At 43.5% G+C, this 19862-nt stretch overlaps 2 long non-coding RNA genes across 3 annotated transcripts; one reads left to right on the top strand and one right to left on the bottom strand.

The window, feature by feature from the left end:
- Window positions 1-6058: 6058 nt before the first annotated feature.
- LOC139838569 (uncharacterized) lies at window positions 6059-9522 on the top strand. The gene is made up of 3 exons (XR_011755916.1): window positions 6059-6380; window positions 7582-7666; window positions 8974-9522. It is a non-coding gene; the product is annotated as an uncharacterized lncRNA (long non-coding RNA).
- A 3523-nt stretch (window positions 9523-13045) lies between these two features.
- LOC127303557 (uncharacterized) lies at window positions 13046-19079 on the bottom strand. 2 transcript variants are annotated; one of them, XR_011755915.1, is made up of 5 exons: window positions 18800-19079; window positions 17975-18168; window positions 17718-17810; window positions 14770-14857; window positions 13046-13509 (listed from the first exon to the last, which is right to left on the bottom strand). It is a non-coding gene; the product is annotated as an uncharacterized lncRNA (long non-coding RNA). The 2 variants fall into 2 exon arrangements; XR_007853334.2 differs by having other exon boundaries at window positions 18010-18168.
- Between the last annotated feature and the right edge of the window lie 783 nt (window positions 19080-19862).

Here is a 19862-nt window from a genome sequence, read left to right as displayed (position 1 = left end):
GTAAAAAGGTATTTTTACTGAGATGGAATAGAACAGGCGTTACAGTACGTGCGCCAGGAAAAGCGGAGGACGTGTGTCCCCCACTTGCACGACGTGTCAACGTGGTGGAAACAATGGACCCACAAGGCAGAAAAATCACGACTATTAATAGAGATGAAATAAATTTGACTAAGGGAAGCATGCCGACAAGAAAAATAAAAGAAGATTGGCGACAGGAGAAGTCATTGAATACTTCGGGAGCCTTTGATCAAATACAAGTTTTTGCCCAAATGCTCGGGGGCTACTTCGACAAAAGTAAAATTTCGAGTATGGCAATATAGAAATTGTGGGAGCCTACAACCAAGCACAAGTCCTTGGCTGTAGCCTCGGGGGCTACTCCCATCGGGAGCGCTGTTCGCGCACCCGAGAGATGAAAAGAAGATCATATCGAGAAATAATGACAATATAGCGGCAAGGTGGACTAAAATGTTGAGCCTACAACCAAGCACAAGTCCTTGGCTGTAGCCTCGGGGGCTACTCCCATCGGGAACGCTGTTCGCGTGCCCGATGAAATTAAAAAAGAAAGATAGAAAAGCAAAAGAGTATATTTCGAGTTATAATTAACTCTACATATACTCCCATCGGGAGAGCAATATAAGTCATATTTGACTCGATAAAATGTGCCATTCCAACAGCCGGAAAAGCACTCGACAATATATTCTCAGAACGCCAAAGTTGCGATCAATTTCTGAATGCCGCAAATTTGCGAAGGTAAGACCCCAGATCCGTTCTGCTGGGCGTGGCATCGCCGAAGACTGCGCTCTGCTACTTTTATCCGTATCAAAAGATACGAAGAAAAATCCTAACGGACGCGTTAGGTACTCGATAAATTTGACTGGGACTCGACAGAATGGTAAGACCTTAAGCGGCACCTGTCGAAGTTTACACCAGTATCCCGAGATCATGTCCAGGGACGTGATCTTGAAGTAGGTTTTTGCGGATTGCCACTAGAGCAGTTAACTAGTACCTGATCCGTCAGATGAACTAGCCTCAACTACCATTATCCCTGTACAATATAGAATTTTATGAAAGAGTATAAAAAAATTGAAGCTGTTGAATAAAAATAAACAGTGGAGATTTTCCCTGACTCTACGATTCAAGCAAAATCTCGGGGGCTACTGACATAGGCATCCCAAATGGGCCTGCCGAAGATAGTACCCGGGGTTTACTGAAGGCCCACTACCCGAAGAATAAGAAGATTCGGGAGCCCAAGATATATTAAGGAAAGTTAGAGTTGTAATAGGAAGTGTTATTTGTAATCTGGCGGGATGAGTTAGAAACCGTCCCGGACTCTGTAACTTGTACAAAACGAAACCCTCGGCTCCGCCTCCTATATAAAGGGGGAGACGAGGGACGAAGAGATCATCGAATCATTGTTACAAACCCTAGTTCTCATAATCGTCGAGTACTTTTCGGCTGAAACCTTCGAGATCTACTTGCCCTCTACTTCCAACTAAACCCTAGCCTACAATCCATAGGCATTGACAAGTTGATACCTTGTCAGCCCCTCTCCTGGCCTTTATATAGGAGGCCAGGTCTCAAGAGGTCTAACCAAGTACGACTAGGTTTACAACCGTTTTAGATCTAATCTTTCCTTGTTCGGCCGCTTCCTTGTCTTGCCCGTCAAGGATTCATCTAGTACGCCGTCCAGGTGGCCCATCTTGCCTCCAGGTGTCTTCATGGACCTCCAACTAATCAATACAGGATAGGGCAATGTCGGTTACCCGAAGGGTAATGCCCACGTCACAAGGCCAAGCTTCTTCCGTTGATCTTACAAGTGCAAGCCAACCTCTACAACAACCTCAAGTTCAACCTCAACAACTACAACAACAATCAAGTACAAGCTCACCTCAACAAGCTTAAGAACAACATCTACCGCAAGCTCAAGAACAACATTTACCACAAGCTCATCTACCACAACAACCAACATCAAGTGACCAAGGCCAAGCTTCAAGTTCTTCTCCGAGTGGTTCGGGGATGATCTTTATGGACAATACCATTCCTAGTACCCCCGAGTCATCCGGCTCTCATGATGATGATGCCCTCTTCAACAACAATGGATGTCAAGGCGAGGACCTAAACCGTGATGAAAGCCAAGAGGACCCACAAGAATCTACTCCTTTAGCCGACACTCGCCGTGAAGATCCTACTACAAGACACTTGCACCTCAAGTCCCATTCTTTGCGTAATGTCATTGGTGATCTAAAGAGCAAAGTAACCACCCGGAGGCAACTAGCAAACTTTTGTGAGCACCACGCTTTTGTCTCTATGGTGGAACCACTCAAAGTTAATGAGGCTCTTGAAGATCCCGATTGGTTAATTGCAATGCAAGAGGAACTCAACAACTTCAAGAGGAATGATGTGTGGACTCTCATGAAGCGACCCGATCATTGCCGCAATGTTATTGACACCAAATGGGTCTTCAAGAACAAGCAAGATGAACATGGCATGGTCATCCGCAATAAAGCAAGATTGGTGGCACAAGGCTATTCTCAAGTCGAAGGCGTGGACTTTTTTTTGAAGGGTAAAACAGTGGGGAGAACCTCACTGCAATTTTTATATTATTAATAAAAGAGTACAAAGTATATACATATGAAGATAGCCTCAGCTATCAAAAACAATACAAAACAAAACTACAAGACTAACTAAGCTAAGCCACTTGAGATTGCAACCATTCTTTGAAGGATTGAATGTTTTTCTTCTTCATTCTGTATTGTGACATATGAAGCTCTTGATGGAATAAGTATTTCCATGTTTGGAAAGTAGGCCTTTGATTCTTGAAGATCTTGTTATTCTTGATGTTCCAGATACCCCATGCTGCTAAAATGATGATATCCATTGAGAAAGGGAGTCTTAATTTATCTCTGATGTCATAAAAAGCTTCATGTACTGAAAGGTTTCTTGTCCTCTGTGGACAGAGGTAGTCCCAACATTCTTGAGCAAAAGGGCAAGACCAGAATAAATGAACTAGAGTGTCTTCTTGAACACAGTTTATAGTGGCACAATTATATGTGGGAATCTCAAAAAATTTCCTTCTGAGCAGGTTTCTTGTGTTTAACCTATCATGTAGAAGTAACCAGAAGAAGATTTTGTGTTTAACTTGACAGGAAGTGTTCCATAGGGATGGAAAAAGATCTGGTGTTGGAAGAACCCCAATCAAAACATTATATGCCTTTTTTTTTGAAGAAAAAGAATTGTTGCCCCAAATATATGTCCAGGCATCTTGATCACCCATTTGAATTCTTTGTCCTGCTGTTATACAAATGTCTTCAAGAATTTCGAATTCATTAAAAGCTTGTACAGAGAGAGGCAAATGGAAGAGGTCCTGTAAGTATTCAGTATTAATAGTTTCTGCCACTGATAAATCAGTTCTTTTAGCGAAGGTAATCAAATGTGGTAATTGCTGATGCAGACAATTGTCATTCCATAAATCAGTCCAAAAGAAAGCTGTGCTGCCATCTCCCAAGTTACACCTTGCCATTTGCTTGTAGTGGTCAATTAGTTTTAAGTGTGCCTTCCACCAAAAAGAACCTTCCAGGTTTGTACCAGGTAATCTCCCATTTCCATAATAAGATGATCTGATCAATTGAACCCAAGGAATATCCAAGTTATTGTAAAATTTATGAAGATTTTTTAGCAGCAAAGCTTTGTTTTGGATTTCCAAGTTTAGAACACCTAAGCCTCCTTGCTTCTTTGGTCTGCAAACTTTGTTCCAAGAAATCAAGGCAGTACCTTTGGCTTGAACCTTTGCATTTCTTTTTCTCCATAGACAATGCCTCATGTATTTTATCACCTGATCCTTAATAGTCACTGGCACATCAAAACATGACATGTAAAAGATAGGGAGAGATGCAAGTACTGAGTTCACCATTTGCAATTTGCCACCATAGTTTAGAAAATCTGCAATCCCTCCAAGTCTTTTTTGAACTCTTTGTACCATTGGAATGAAATATTCAAGAGTTGGTTTGGTAATCCCAAGAGGAAGTCCAAGATAAGTGAATGGGAAACTTCCACTTTGGCAATTGAAAGTGGATGTGAAGTGTTTTAATCTCTCTTCATTCATGTTAATAGGAACCATACTGGATTTTTGATAGTTGGCTTCCAGACCAGTTGAGGAAGCAAAGGTTGTTAGGAGTGCTTTGAGGCAAGTAAGTTGATAAGCATCTGCTTTCATAATGACCAGTGTATCATCAGCATATTGAATGATGGGAAAATCAGGACAACTTGGGCAGTTAATAGGGAGAGATATCAGATTCTGTCTCAGAGCTTTATTGAGAATTGATTGAAGAAAGTCTGCTGCCAGTACAAACAAAAGAGGTGAGAGGGGATCACCTTGCCTTACTCCTCTTCTACAATAGAATTTTTTCCCTGGAACTCCATTTAACAGAATAGATGATGTAGCATTTGTGAAGATGGATTTGATCCAGTTAATCCATCTATTACCAAACCCTTTTGCCTTAAGAATGTCCAAAATGGTTCCATGCTCAATCTTATCTAAGGCCTTTTCAAAATCAAGCTTAAGGATTAATATTTCTTCTCGAAATTTGTGACATTGGAAGAGATATTCAAAGGCCCAACCTAAACAATCTTGTATTGATCTTTTCTGCAGGAATCCATACTGATTTTTATGCACAATGTTTAGGATAATCTTTTGCAGTCTATTAGCAAGCATGTCAACACCCGGATTTTTAAGTCCGAATGCCTATTATGTCATACATCGCAATCCCAGGAATATTGTTGTTGCGAGGCATAATAGTTAAGTATCACAGTCATCATTCATTACAAACCATAATGTCTTACAACTTGGAATCACATCATCCATATTACACGAATAGTTGATCTATTGATCAACGAACAAACACAAGTTCATAGCGGAAGCGTAAGATACAAGGACTCTCTAGTCCACAGGCCAACGCTTGACGTTGGAAGACTCCTAGTTGTCGTAGGCGTCCTGCTGGTCATCTCCTTGTTCATCTTCATACTCTGGCCATTTGAATAGCCAGGGACAAAGCCGTGAGTACTTCAAGTACTCGCAAACTAATACTAATGTAAGTGCTAGACATTCTAGTAAGGTTTGCTAAGCTCTAGTTTATTTGCATAAAGCCAACTTTAGTTCACAAGTATTTGATAAAAGCTTATTCAAGTGCTAACTAACTCAAGTGGGAACATTAGTGTCATTCCCACCATTCAAGTGGTGATTTCAATTCAATTCACCACTTCATAAGTCATTTCACCAACATTTCAAATATTTGACATCGGAAACTGTATGGCCTTTCCAACCGTCCGTAACCCCGTGGACGCGGCTATTCGAATAGATTTACACTCTGCAGAGGTTGCACACTTGTGTCACAACATTTGATTTCATCCGTCGGGATTACCCTGAATCATCGTAACACAGTACGCGGATCATCAACCATAACCTTTCACTTACAAATCCTAGTATGAGCACCTCTCCTGTAACGGCCCTGGGTAGCACCCCTATTAGATTTGTTTGTTCTTTTCCTTTTTATGCATCATCATGACATCATGCATGCATCATACCGATGTTTTGACAAAATAGAAATTATTTTTTGTTACACCCTATTTTATTTCTTTCTTGTATGGTATATGAAATCCGCCTCAATTCTTTTCTTATTTAACAAAACCCTAAAACCGAATATTTAAATTCTTGCAAAAATTGTTTTGGTTCAATAATAAATATTTTCCAAAATGTGTTTTGGATCCTCTCTTCTCGTTTTCTTTATGTCATCTTGTCTCTTCCGTGTCCATCTTTTCCATCTCCCTTATCTTTGTTCTATCCTAATTAAATTCTTTCAACTCTTAAAGGGCTGTGTGGACATCTTTTGATCAATCCCACGTTGAGCCCAATAAAATCTCCACCTAAACAGCCAGAGCCCACCCCAGTAAACCTCCTTGGCTTTCTCTTCTTCATGTACGGCATGGTGGAGCTGCCTCCACGCCGCCTCCCTGCTGCTGTTGGACACCGACGCCACCTTCTCTATAAAAACCAGCAGCTCCTGTCCCATCCAACCCTAGCTACCTCTTCCTCCACAGCAGCCGCCGCCACCCTCTCCACTTCCCTGGACAAAAACCCAACCGAAGCTTCTCCACGTCTAAACCTCGCCGCCGCCGACGCCATTGCCATGGTCTGCCTCTCCGGTACCTGAGCGTGGAGAGCACCACGACTGCCTCCTCTTCAATCCCGTCTTCTTCCCGGAACAGCAAGGTCTGCACCTTCCCGAGCTCGTCCTCGCCTCCTCCGTCGTCTACCCCCGGCCAACCTTTGTCCCCGTCACCGGCACCTTCTCCGACGTTCCCTCCTCGTCTCCGACCAACCCAGGGTGAGCAGCAACAACAGCACCCCTCTTCCTCCTCCCTTCATGAGTGCATGACCCTGGATGGACGTTGTGAGAGGAGATCGAACGGAAACGAAAAATGCACAGTTTTTGGCTGTTTCACTGTTCTGTTTTCCGACGAAGATCCCCGGCAAACCAGACCATCTTAGCACGAGTTTTTGGTACCCTTAGATGCACAACGTCATCCTCTTTCTCCAGGTATTTGAATCATACAAAACGGTGGAGAATCGGCGAAGTTATCGTCTTCCAAAGTCGGCTCCAGAAAACAGTCTCCGTTTCAGATTCAGATTCGCTGTTTCATCGTCTCGTTTTCCGGCGCGTTTCGCCGTCGTGTCCGTGCGCCTTTCCTGACCAAAACCATCACATTCAAATCTTGGCACATCCCTCTTGCTCAACCTATTTCGTATCGTTCAAAAGCATGTCCCATTTCTCCGTTGCCGTCACTTTAAAATCCGTGCAAAAATCTGTCTACAGGAAATCGCGCTGTCACGTTCTTCAGTTCAGCTGTCCGAAATTTAGTTATCCACCGCTTACACCATATCTTGTTTGAGCCTTCTATGGTTTCAAAATCTACCCAGCAGCACACTGGCACCACATCTGATCCTCACCCGAGCGTCCTTAGTTCGAATTCCTGTGTGAGCGCAGTAAAACCAACCTATTTGCCATGGCGTGGATCCCCACCTGTCTGTCTAGCTTCAGCTCAGTATAAACAACCTTTTCCTTTTCTCTGTTTTATCTAAAATCCCAGAAAATGCTTTTATCTTGCAAAAATCATATCTTGTAAACTATAACCCGGAAAAAATGTTTTATATATGAAAATTGATCAGAAAAACATGAGGAACATGAATATGCCATCCATTCATCTGTTTGCATCTCGCATCATGTCGCTCGTTGATAGTTCGTGTATGTTCACCTCACATATATGCGGAGCATTTTGGATTTCCAACTAGGGTTTTCCTCGCTCCGTTTAAAATGGAAGTAGATCACCCTTGCCATGTTACTGCCATTCTAACAACCATTAACTTTGCCGGTAAATATGCAATTACAATCTAAACTGTTTGTCCGGGGTTTCGACTCCGCTTAATTGGATAGTTGCATCGCATCATATCTGCCATGCCATGCATATCATCTTGATCATGCCGGTTCTTATTCATAGTTGTAAGACTTGCATCCGTTGTTTGTCCAGCATTTGCTTCTTCCCGGATAGGAACGCGAAGTGGTGTGGTGAGATACGACAAGTTCTCCGGATGTTCCTCAGCAATCTTTAACAGGCAAGCATTTCCCCTATACTCATGTCCCTGTAGGAGTCGCTCACCTATTTTATTTTGCCTTCTCCCTCATGCTATCCTTAAGTTGCGTTTTTGTCACGTGTCCTTTCCACTTGTTACCTCAAGCAGCCCATATTGCCACCACCACCTCCTACGGCTATTGTTTGGTTATCGAGTCTGCCTTGCGAGTCGTAGTGCATGCTAGTGCTGTTTTATCTCGTTACCGTTATTTGTTATCTTATCGGGTTATATGTTGGGAAGAATCATGGTTACTTTAGTTGTTGATAGTTGCTTAGCGGAGGCATCGGTGGGTCAGCTGCTCGTTTTGTGACGGCTCACTTGTGTTTCCTAAATAACCTAGGACCCTGAGTTCTTGTTATCTGTTCCGAGACTGAGCGCTCTAACCACACGTGGGTATGCTTCCGGGTCTTCCCTCGACCACTGCCGGAATCTACAGCCTTGTCCAGTGGCCACAACTAGTTTGGATGTTTGTTTTGTTTCTCCCAGGCGTGCAAGCATGTTTCTTTGTGGTCAGATGATATGATGTTACTTTTGGGGAAGCCAAGTTGCCTTGTAACCCCGCTGTCTCTTGCACGCTCGTAGGTTGCGGTACGTATTGTTAAGAGGTCATCCTCTAGTGGGCTCTGATCCTCTTAGCCGTAGACGCAAACAGCTAAGTCCGCTTCGGAGCACGGCCGGACTTCGATACGGGTTAACTTAGTTAGGTGGCTTCCTGGACATTGTTGTAGTGAAGGAGAGTGCGTGTCGTGATATCCACCTGTCGTAAGTGGGTTGAGCGTGCGTGTGGGCACATTTGGGCACCCCTGCAGGGTTACAATCTTATCGATAAGCCGTGTCCGCGGTTATGGACGACTTGGAGCTGTATGACTCGACCATAGACAACTTACACCTGTTGTTTATTAACAATAACTTGCGTAGTAAGTTAGCACAACTTCAATAATAAATGGTTAAAACTTGTCAACAGTGTGAGTGCCTTTGCCAGTACCTCTTTGCGAGGGGGGAACACATCGGTTGGGTTATGTTTGCAGAGTATAGAACTGTTAGATTGTGCGCTCTCTCACCTTCTCTGATTAGACGAATGTTGTAGAGTGTCTCTATAGGTTTTTTTAGTGCTTGCGCGTTGCCGCTTAACCCCACCATATTGCCTATGACGTTCCTCTTGCGTCCTCTAAGTCCCCTGCGTGCCTCAAGTACAAAGGACGACTGGTTGACGAATGCTTATACGTCTTGAAGTCTTGTTAAGTACGAACCCGTACTTATTGCTGCTTCTACGGGATATAACCGGGCAGGTATGAAGATATGTTCGATGAAGACGATGTTTGCAAGGTTACCCTTCCGGCTTGGCCTGGGCAGGGTTATGGACGCCACTGGTTATCTTCAGGACTCTTAGTCCAATTTGTATCTTGTCCGTACTCGGACGTATTTGATCTTCTGTATGATTTGGGTCTTTGTATTGTATGTTTGTATCTTGACTCGTTGGAGTCGTTGTTGTAATATATGTATCTTGTGGGCTCTATTGTAATCCTGTTGTAATGTTACCGCTCATGTTAATTCCTCTGGCATCACGTGTGTGATTCGTCGCGCACGTCGTGTCGGAGGGAGTCTCCGAATCGATATCGTGCGGATTTCGGCGGGTTCGCTGGGATCCTCAGGGTACCGGTTCCGGGGCGTCACCCATGAGCTTGGCCTCCCAGTGAAGACCAACTGTCAACCTGGGAACTGCACAGGGCTTGGCCGTACAATTCACCTCAATTCACATCTTTTCTCAACAACGGAGGCAGCCTCAAGCATAACCCCTATGATGTGTGTTCAGAGGGAACTCATACTAAGATGCATAAACTTCCAGTTAAGCCCTACCCATAATCAGGTATTGTGGGGGTACTTACTATTGGAAAGGTATCGCATTCAAACCAATATCATGTTTATCAAAAATCACTATCTTCTCTTGGTCATATTCAATTTCAAAAATAATTCAATGGAATCCTTCACCATTCCAAGGTTTCAAACTTCATTTCAATTCACATTGTTCCCATCTAGAGTAGTCAAGTTTTATTTCATTAGCACTAGCTCTAATTCATGAGGGGTGCTATCTTGCCTTGCTTGATTGAGAATAACTTCACTACTCTAGTAACCTCTTGTACTTTGACCAAAGTTAACTATAAAAATAACTTCTTGAGAAAACAAGTAAAAACTTGTAATGCATAAACTTGGGATAGGCTTATATAAGAAAAGATAAGACTCATGGTGCCTTGCCCCAAAGGGCTTTGCACTTTGCAAGAATATTAGCTTGCCTTGGTAGTTCTCAAAGTTCTCCTCCTCCTCCTCCTGGTAGCAACCTTCTTCTTCCGGGTACTCTCCGGTGCTAGCGTCTAAATTTGAATACGAGTATAATTACTCACTAATTCAATGGCTATTCCATGTATCACATATAAACACACCAACTATTCTATGCACACAAATAATCTAATTAGGGTGCATGGGTTGTGTTGCTTGAGGAGAATTCACTTCTTTTTATTTAATATGTAAATGATAGTTTCCATAGGGTTCTTGAGAAATAATTTCCTCTCATTGAAATCTTCTTAAGATTTAATTTCTCAAACAATCATATATGAACTTATATTGACCTAAGTCAAATATTCATCATTATCATTTGAGAAAATGATTTAAATGAGGTAGACCACCTCATACCATTTAGTAATGCTACAAATGATTTAAATATCTAAGTAATTCATATAAGTGAGTTTGGCCAGGGGTCCAAACATCACATGAATTCATTTGAGACAAGGTTTAAATGAAGTATAATACTTCATATGATTTACTTAATAGTTTTGGACAATATCAACTACATAAACTAGCCATATTGTCCATTAATTAAACTAGGGCATGATCATGCAAAGTGACCACACCATTTTATTGCATAAACAATTAGTGTAAGTCAAATGTGAGCTATTAGAGTTGGAATTAACTTAATATCTATTTTGGTTGATTTTTAATAATTATTTGAATATGGAAAAGTCCTTGCCTTCTTCTTTTTATCAAATTAATTCTACAACTAATCTGGTCATGGGACCAGTGGCATTCTGTAGATATTTTCCATAGCTTTCTAACCATATAAAATTCATTAAATTTGGTTGAGCCAATTTGAATCTATTGATTTTCAAAGTTTGGGCAGTATTGAAATTATTTGAAATTGTTTAAATCGAGTTTGAATTAAAAGGGCCGGCGGGAAATGAAACTGGGCCAGATTCGAATTAAAACGGCCCAGTCCAGCCCAGCCACGGTCCACAGATGCGCGGCGCGCTGACAGGGTGGGGTCCAGGCGTCAGCGGCTCATAAAACCCGAAGCGGTATGTTTTAATCTAGCGCGTTGGATTAGAAGTGAATCGGATGGCACAGGGCCATCGTCTTCTCCGGCGAGATGCCGAAGGTCTGGCGGCGAGCCTAGGGGGTCGGAGAGCTCACCGTGGCTCCAGCGGCGGTGGGCAGTGTGCGTGGTGAAGTTGTAGACGACGGCGGAGCTCCTGGTACCGGCGGCTCCTCCTGGAACAGCTCCAATCGACGGTGAGGCTTCCGCGGCGTCTGGTGGCAGTGAGGCTTCAATTGGGCGGCGGCGGTGGCTAATCGAGGCAGTGGGGTGGTTCAAGCGGTCGAGTGAGAAGAGGGGAAGGTGCTGGTGTGCTCAGATCGACGAGGGGAGGTCTCCTTTTATAGGCGCGCGAGGGTGCTGCGGGGCAGTGAAGAAGTCGACCATGGCGCGGCTTCTCCGGCGAGCTAGCGAGCTAGGCAAGGGTGTGGCACTGTTCTGCGGTTCCTGGCGAAGCGTTTGGCGGCGACAGCATGGTCGGGCGGTGGCTAGATTGGTCGCGTTGCTTCCGAGTCTGCCGCAGAGTTCACGGAAGCATGTCGTCGTCTCCGGCGCCGGCGGTCACTGGTTGGTGCTGTGCGCGTGTCTGGCGGCGTCGCGGTGGCATGGTGACGCTCAACGTGCTCGCAGGGGGTCCAGGGCTTGCGTAGGGTGGCGAGGCAGCGCGTGTCCAGCGGCGTCTGCGAGCGTGCACACGTGCGACGTCATCGGCATGGCGTCGCCGTGCTGGGCGCGCGCGTTCCGGCGGCTGTCGAGCTCCTCCTCGACCATGGCTTGCTCTAGGGGCTCCAGTAGAGTGAGGTGGCGAGCAACGGCATGGTGGCCAGGTTGGGGAAGGAAGGGAGAGGAGGGGTGGCTCGGCATGGTGGCGCCATGGCCGGCATGGCCATGCACATGTGAGCTAGCCTCTCCCCCTTAGGTTTACTATGTGGCATTGATGGTTAGAGGGAACCAGGGGACCAATTGGGCTAGGTTTGATGTAGATTAGATGGGTAGATCACTATAGCAAATAGTGTCAAATAGTTACATAGATGCCATTTTTGATTTTTGTCCAAATTTGATTCAATTCAAATTGTTGCAAGTTTTGAATTGTAAGTATTTCAATGAGTTAGAAATGACCAGAGGTGATGGAGTGTGGTGGTGGCATTGTTGAATTCCAAGTTTTGCAAAAATAGACAAGTGTGAGATTGTTGCACCTAATAAAAAGTTGCAACTTTGGTTGAGCATAGCTAATGATCAAGAAAGAATTTGGCATGGTGATCTTTACAAAAAGTGTTCACCTTGATTTTGACTTGGATGTGGTGCAAAGAGTTAGCAAGGTTTGGTTTGAGAAAATTGAATTGCAAAGGCTCAAAGTAGTGATCAGACTATAATTGGCAGATTTGACCATTATCATATGTGAGCAAGTTTTGTATTTGAAATCCATTTGATTTGTGAATCTTTGATTCCAAAAGTTGTAATAAGTGTTTAGTAACATTATTCAACTAGTGGTGAAGACCAAATTGGTCTAGGGTCAAAATTTATAAAAATGTCATAGGGCATATGTGAGGGTTTTTAGGGTTTTGCATTTATTTGATTTTCTTCCTCTTTTTTACTTTATTTGGTTTGTGATCTTCTCATGATCACTTTAAGGTTTTAGGGTTTACCTTATACACATAATAACAATCATCATGGCACATCACTCAAATGCACAAGTCCTATGCATGGCACTATATGCAATTTAAAAAGTTTTTGTTTGTTTAAAATTTTGCTCTCTGGAATTCTTCTAACTTTCTTGGACCGCACTAGGCGGCGGCGCCGCACAGATCGAGGCTCCGTGCGACGGTTCACTCCTTCTATAAAAAATTAACTCCCACTCCATCAGCTCGTGGATACACGGACCAAAAAAGCAGCACTACCGAACAAAAACAGAGTGCGGCATGCACTTCCGCCAAGCCTAGCTGAAAAGATTGCTAGCTGCCTTATCTCTCCTACTTTAAAAGAGCGAGAGCGTCCCATCCAACCAATCTCAACCCTTCAATCGACCTATCCAATAGCTGAGATCTATTACATCTTTGATGGGAGCAGACCAGCAGACCACGTCTGCTCTGCTCCATAGAAAAAAAAAGGACATCGATCGATACACGAACACAAATCACGTAACCGTTCCTCAGACCCCGCAGCACTTCTCGCCCAGCAGCAGTTCTCGCCGTCCACCACACCTTCCTCTCGCCGTTGTCGCCGTCCCGTCAGTCACGCCTTCCTCTCGCCGTTGCCGCCCAGCAGCAATTCTCGCCGTCCAGCACGCTTTCCTCTCGCCGTTCTCGCGTTCCACCACGCAGTCCTGTCGCCGTCGTCAACCTGCCGCCATATCGCCCTCACGCCGACGCCATGTGACAGGCTCCAGCAGGACGCACGCAGCTGCACTTCTTCCCAGCGGTTCCACCACTGTTTACCTGATCACTTTCTGGTAAACTGTGACCTGCAGCATTACTCAGAATCAAATTATTGAATCAGGGCTCTTACGTTGGCTGAACGCAATTATCTGCATATCAGCGAAATCAATGACTGCAGTTTCATACACCTTCATACAATATTTGGTTTGAGTCAGATAATTGTTTGCATCTGTGGTCGAGTACATGTATATGCTGCGATTTCTGCATTGCTACCACATGAAGTAATAGAAGCCGCAAGAGGTTGAAATCAGTAAACTAAGCATGTACTGTAAATCATATGGTCATAGCTCTATTGAATTTTTAGGCAAACAACTGGACAATTGACCGGTGATTCTGACTGTATAGCTTCAGGTAATTAAGCCTAGCATTTTCTCAAGATTTCAGACTATATTATTATCCCTACACTATCAAATGACTCTCTTTAAAATCAAAACCTAGGCTACAAGTGATAAAACGTGACCTGGATATAAGTGAAATTCGTGATTTTCTATGCCTTGCTTGTTGATCTCATGAAGATATATGTTATTGACTCTAACACTGGGGCATGAGTTCAGGGAAATGTATACAACAGTAAACTGAATGATAAAGCTTTACTATTAACAATTTTTTACTTTTGTTAATTAGAGATATCTCAATATAATGAATATTGCTTGAAACATTTGATCTCTGCATAAACATCTTACTTAAGTCAACCTTTACGAATTTCTGAATAAGGAATCCGTTTGGGTATGTATAAATGTGTTTGCGTGCAAATTTTAGCAAAAATACTTATCTACTTGGGGTATTTGTTGATTTTCTGACGATAGCAGTTTTGACAGTTTACTTTGTTTTCGTCACATTTTTTGATACCTCTTAATTTTACAAGGAACCTTATTTCGGTACATATATGGCATCTTCCACACGGACTCCATTCCAAGACATAACGAACAGCCAAAGTCAAGGTAGCTGACAGCACGCTCAATGTTCAGTAACATCGTCAGTTTCTGTCATACTAAGGAGTCATGTGTAAGCAGATTCTGAAGAGCTGAAAAGGCAGAGGGAGAGGGAGCGGTATGCAAAAAATAGAGATGACATTTTAAAACACCGACGTGAACTACGGGAGCTTAAAAAACAGCCAACCGCCGATGTGAATGATGAAAACATACCATGTGAGACACAGGACAACAGAATATGTGGAGTCACCCAGATACATAACATTGCTTCTAAAGAAGGTCATGTGTTCTATGCTTCCAACATATATGTGCCATGTTATATGAAATACTGATTTTGTAGCTGCAAATACTTACAGGTATGGCGCCCCATGTTCAGGACTATGCATCTCAGGTGGGCGGTGACGATGAGTCCGATTGGTTGCATAGAAATGAAGCATACCAGCTGCAACCAAAACCAGGAGGAGAAATACATGTTAACGCCCAGTCCAATATTGAAGTGTCAGGTTCACTAAGCAAATTATCTGGTAATATAATGATGTGCATCATGTTTTATTTTAATGCAACAAATATAAATGCTCTACAATCTCAGTTCACAAAGTTGTTTGCTGTTCAGGTATTAATATTGTAGGATGCAATCTCATCATTATTATGTGACATACTAAAGTGTGATATCTATGCAGATTATAAAGAGCTCAAAAGGCATAGGGAGAGGGAGCGGTATGCAAATAATAAATATGAGATTTTAAAGCGCCGACGTGAATTACAAGAACTTAAAAAACAGCCAATCGCCGCTGAGAATGAGGAAAACCTACCATGCTGTACACAGGCCACCAGAATATCTGGAGTCACCCAGATACAGAACATTGCTACTGAAGAAGGTCATGTGTTCTATACTTCCAACATATACGTGCCATGTTATTTGAAAAAGGCTGATTTTGTAGCTACAAATACTTATAGGTATGCCGCCACATGTGCAGCACTATGCATCTCAAGTGGTCGGTGACAATGAGTCCGATTGGTTGCACAGAAATGAAGCATGGCGTATGCAAGAAAAATCAGGAGGAAATAGACCTATTCTTGTCGCCCAGTCCAATATTGCAGGGGCAGGTTCACTCAGCCAATTATCAGGTAATATATTCTTGGGCCTCTTGTTTAATTTATTTAAGAAAGTATATATGCTCTACATCACACTTGTGTGAGTGTGATGCTGTGACAGTGTGTTTATGGAAATTCTCTGATAATGATGTTTTATTACTGGTCCTGTGACAGACCTAACAAACAATCGCGTATGCCCAAGCCAAGGCCGCCCAAAACGCACTAACATGTCATGGTATGCTCGAATGTCTGAAGAAAATAAAGCTGAGTATCTACAGAGACAGCGTATAGCCCACCAACAAAAGATAGATGCGGCAAGGAGTGGACTCGACGGGTCTCAACCACCAGCTACTTATATACCGAGTTCACCGCATACCCCAATGAGCAACGTGACACAAACGCCATGCTGCGAGTCAGCTATGGGGCATGTGTCCACATCTGCAAATTTTCATGGGCAAGAGAGTTTTGTAGCAAAAAGTGCAGATCCTGATAAGAGACGGCATCAACGCAGGGAAAAATACTCGCTCATGACGGATGAACAGAGGGAAGAATATTTGCGCAATAACCGCAAGTATAAGCATTGCAGAAGGGAAAGCGGGACACTGTTTGACCACAACGATACTATACATGTCAAAAATAGCTCCGCATCTAGCCCACGAACCAATGCTGCCATGCACGCACAATCATCTGAGCCAGGTATTGTTGATGTACTAATGTTCATGTCTATACCAGTTAGTTCTCTCCATGTATTATTGTACAACGGAATTAATATTCAGAACATTTTCTGCATATCATTCATTTATTGTGTTTGTAAACTGCTATTTATCAATTGTTATGATATTTAATACAGATCCAGGTGAGACAAACATTACCGATGAATCTGATCCTCCGGGGATTTTTGAACCAGTTGAACAAGATGCTAGGTTCGAAGGTAAAATAGCATGGCGATTGTGCACATTTTTATAAGGCCTCATTTATACATTAAGCCAATTTAACTTGTTTTGCACACAGAAAACACGGAAACCATGCAAGAGGAAGAAACAGTGCTTGATGATGATGAAGAGTGCAGGATTTTTACTGGTCTAGGTAACTCATAACAATAATTTTTTTTATAACTATTAAATTCTGGTCAGAATAAGTGCCGCATCAACTAAATTACTATTTGTTCTGCTTGTGCAGGTGATGTATTTGATTCGTACCGATTGACAACTGATGTGCCTCAGAGTGAACAGAATGATGATCCTTATGACTTCGTGTACCACAATCTGCCAAAGAAAAGCATCATGTTTTGAAAACGATCAGATCGCATCCATTGTGGAGCAATGAAGCTACAATATGAGGGCCCTGCTTTCTGTTGCAGAAAAGGAAAAGTCAAGATAGCTACCCCTGAAGTTCCTCAAGAGTTGCGCCATTTGTTTACAAGTCAGGTTGATGCTGATGCAAAATATTTCAGAAAGCATATTCGATATTTCAACACCCACTTCTCCTTCACAAGCCTTGGAGTGACCCTCGACAAGACCGTCAGCAGTGCGGCGAGAACAGGTGTGTATACATTTCGTGCACAAGGGGCACTATATTATAAAATGGATGATCTGGTGCCAGGTGATAAAGGACCTAGACATCTCCAGCTCTACTTCTATGATACAGATGAAACCTTGGAACATAGAGTGAAGCGGTCTCCAGATCTTGATATCAATATCATACGGGCCATTCTGGAGATACTAAAGGACAACCCCTATGTGAAGACCTTTAAAAGCTGTGGATCTGTTCCGAACCTGGAAGAATATAGAATATCCCTTAACACGGACATAAGACTGGACCAGAGAAGGTACAATGTCCCCACAGCTTCACAGGTGGCCGCGATGTGGGTTGAAGGTAGTGACCCGCAAAACACTTTTGATAGGCAGGTTGTCATGCATGGCAAAGGGGGCCGTCCTATATTTATTAGAGCTTACTATGGTTGCTATGATCCTTTGGCGTATCCATTATTCTGATCTACGTACATAGCTAACTCAATAACCTAGGTACAGAGTTGTAGACCACATGGAAACCTTACACATGTCGTGATAATTTGGAGCATACATATTGGCGAGTTCCTTTTCTATTTAGGATGCATACATATTGTCAATTGTGTGTTTTTCTGTACATTACTTCATCATCAGCAAATCGATACTGTAGAACGTGAATGTCAAGCTTTTTACACTTACATGCAAGAAGCTTGGCGTAACTGTCACCAGCTATCTGGTCCGATTGCATTCTGAGAGAGATTTTGTCCTATTCGTACTTCAAAAGAGATTTTCCTACATAAGATAGATAAAAAATTAGTAACATCATTAAACTTCTTTAGAGTTTCATAAGAATTAGAAATCTGAATTATTTCTAACAGTATCTTGAAACCGTTAAGTGAAACCTCAATATCAAAGATGTAATTTGAAAATGCAATGGAGCAGAGTTATAAACATACTAATTATTTAGAGGATAGAAGGTAGGTAGGCTTACATGCCTACTTCTGAATAGGAATTTTGGTTGAAGCCAACACCGAAAGTCAGAGAGGAAGCATCATACTCTGATCTTGACAGTTCAATCTTGAGCGCACCTGTTGTTTACTTTTCCTTATGACATCAACACCATTAAAACCCCAAGTCTCTAATTTAGTTCCTATGCACAAGAGTTAAAACAACAGCGACCAAACATCAGGTCCAGTCTTGAGCACAATCATTCCACACATAATACACAAGCACACATAGCACATTAGGAAGATCAGAATCTTGTGTGGCGGCAAAGTAGTGCCCCAGATTATTATCAACTACCAGTGATAGAAGATCATCCACTGCACTAACCACTTTGTCATGCTCGCAAAAGAAACACATCAACAGAAGTCCATTGAACAAACAAATTGCCTCATCCCGAAGCTGATCATATTATAAAATTTTAAGGCCATCCTAAGTGAATGTAAGTAGTAGTATTGCACATAATCAAACTGAGAAAGTAAAACTAACGATATCCGAATACAGTATGTGATTTGAAAATTGGCAACGAAGTTTCATTTTGTACTTGGGTAGTCTGAAATTCTGAACCAAACAAATAGTTCACGAATACATGATAAACACAAGTATGAAAATATTGTATCAGGCTTTTCAGATAGCCCGTAGCCTCAAACCCAAATTGGCCCGGATTATGTCAAGAAACTAACATGGCACAACAAATTGCTCCCTATCTAAAATTGCATTAAAGACTTTTGGTGCAAACCAGCACAAGCCACTGTCATTGTGTCTTGCGGGAAGCGTACCTGGGCACACGTGCGAGGAAGACGAAAATATCCTGGGCTTCAGGACATCTTATTCTCTCGATGGAGGGCGCAACACAATTGCAGACGGGACAAGGCATGGAGGCAGGGCTTCGAGGAGGGGGCCGGTCGATGTGGAGGCAGGGTATCGGCGGCGTGGAGGGCAGCCTCGATTCCCCAACTATTCTCCGGCGATTCCCAAGAGTTGAGGGCGTGGCCTCGCTTCTCCGGTGTTGAGGATGTATCCCTCCCGTGGAAGCCGGGATCGCGCGGCTGCGGCAGCAGGAATGCTCCGGTGGTGGATGCCGACCTAACGGGGCGGGCTCGTGCGGCACAGGCGGCGTGCAGCGACCTAATCGGGGGCGAGCTCGCGCGGCACAGGCGGTGGCGGACAGGGAAGCGCGGCGGTCTCGCGTGCAGGGCGGCGATGTGGCACGGAATCGGCAATGGAGAAGGCGGGTGGCCGCGTCTGCGGATCCAGTGGAGACGGGGACCGCCCGTCCACCTCCTTTTGCCCCTCCCGCTGGGTGCCCTGGCCTTCCGTTGGCTTCCGGTCGCCTGGACGAAGAGGACGGAGGAGGTTGTCGTCCAGGCCATCGGCGGCGAGGCAGGACAGCGGGGGTCCGGTCGACGGCGGTGGGTGGGGGGCGTCGGGAGAGCCAGCGAGTACTGTGAGTGCGACTTTTGTTTACGGCGATGAGACATGGAGTGAGGACGACATGGAGTGAGGTCGGCAAGCTAATCTCGGGCCTGTCGGCCGTCAGGTGTGCGTGGGCCGTGGGCCGTGGACTGCTCTTGTCTCTGCCACAATTTAGAAAAACAAATTGCCCTCAAATTTTCATTTTTAATGATTTTGAAGGTCTTTTTTGGTTAGGAATGATTATCCTTATTGAATAAATACTAATTTCTGTGTCATTAAAAAATTATAATCATGCAGGTCATCCTGTGGTCTATGGATGTTAAATTTCATGGAATATTTCACGGGGGATATTTTATCCGACATTCCTAAACAGGTATATTTGCTCCATATCGCGATACTTATTCCATGTTGTATCATTATTACTTG

The sequence above is a fragment of the Lolium perenne genome, chromosome 1 (assembly GCF_019359855.2).
Source record: "Lolium perenne isolate Kyuss_39 chromosome 1, Kyuss_2.0, whole genome shotgun sequence".
NCBI classification, from domain to species: domain Eukaryota; kingdom Viridiplantae; phylum Streptophyta; class Magnoliopsida; order Poales; family Poaceae; genus Lolium; species Lolium perenne.
The sequence above is the reverse complement of the archived record's forward strand: the minus strand, read 5'-3'. Positions and strand labels throughout refer to the sequence as shown.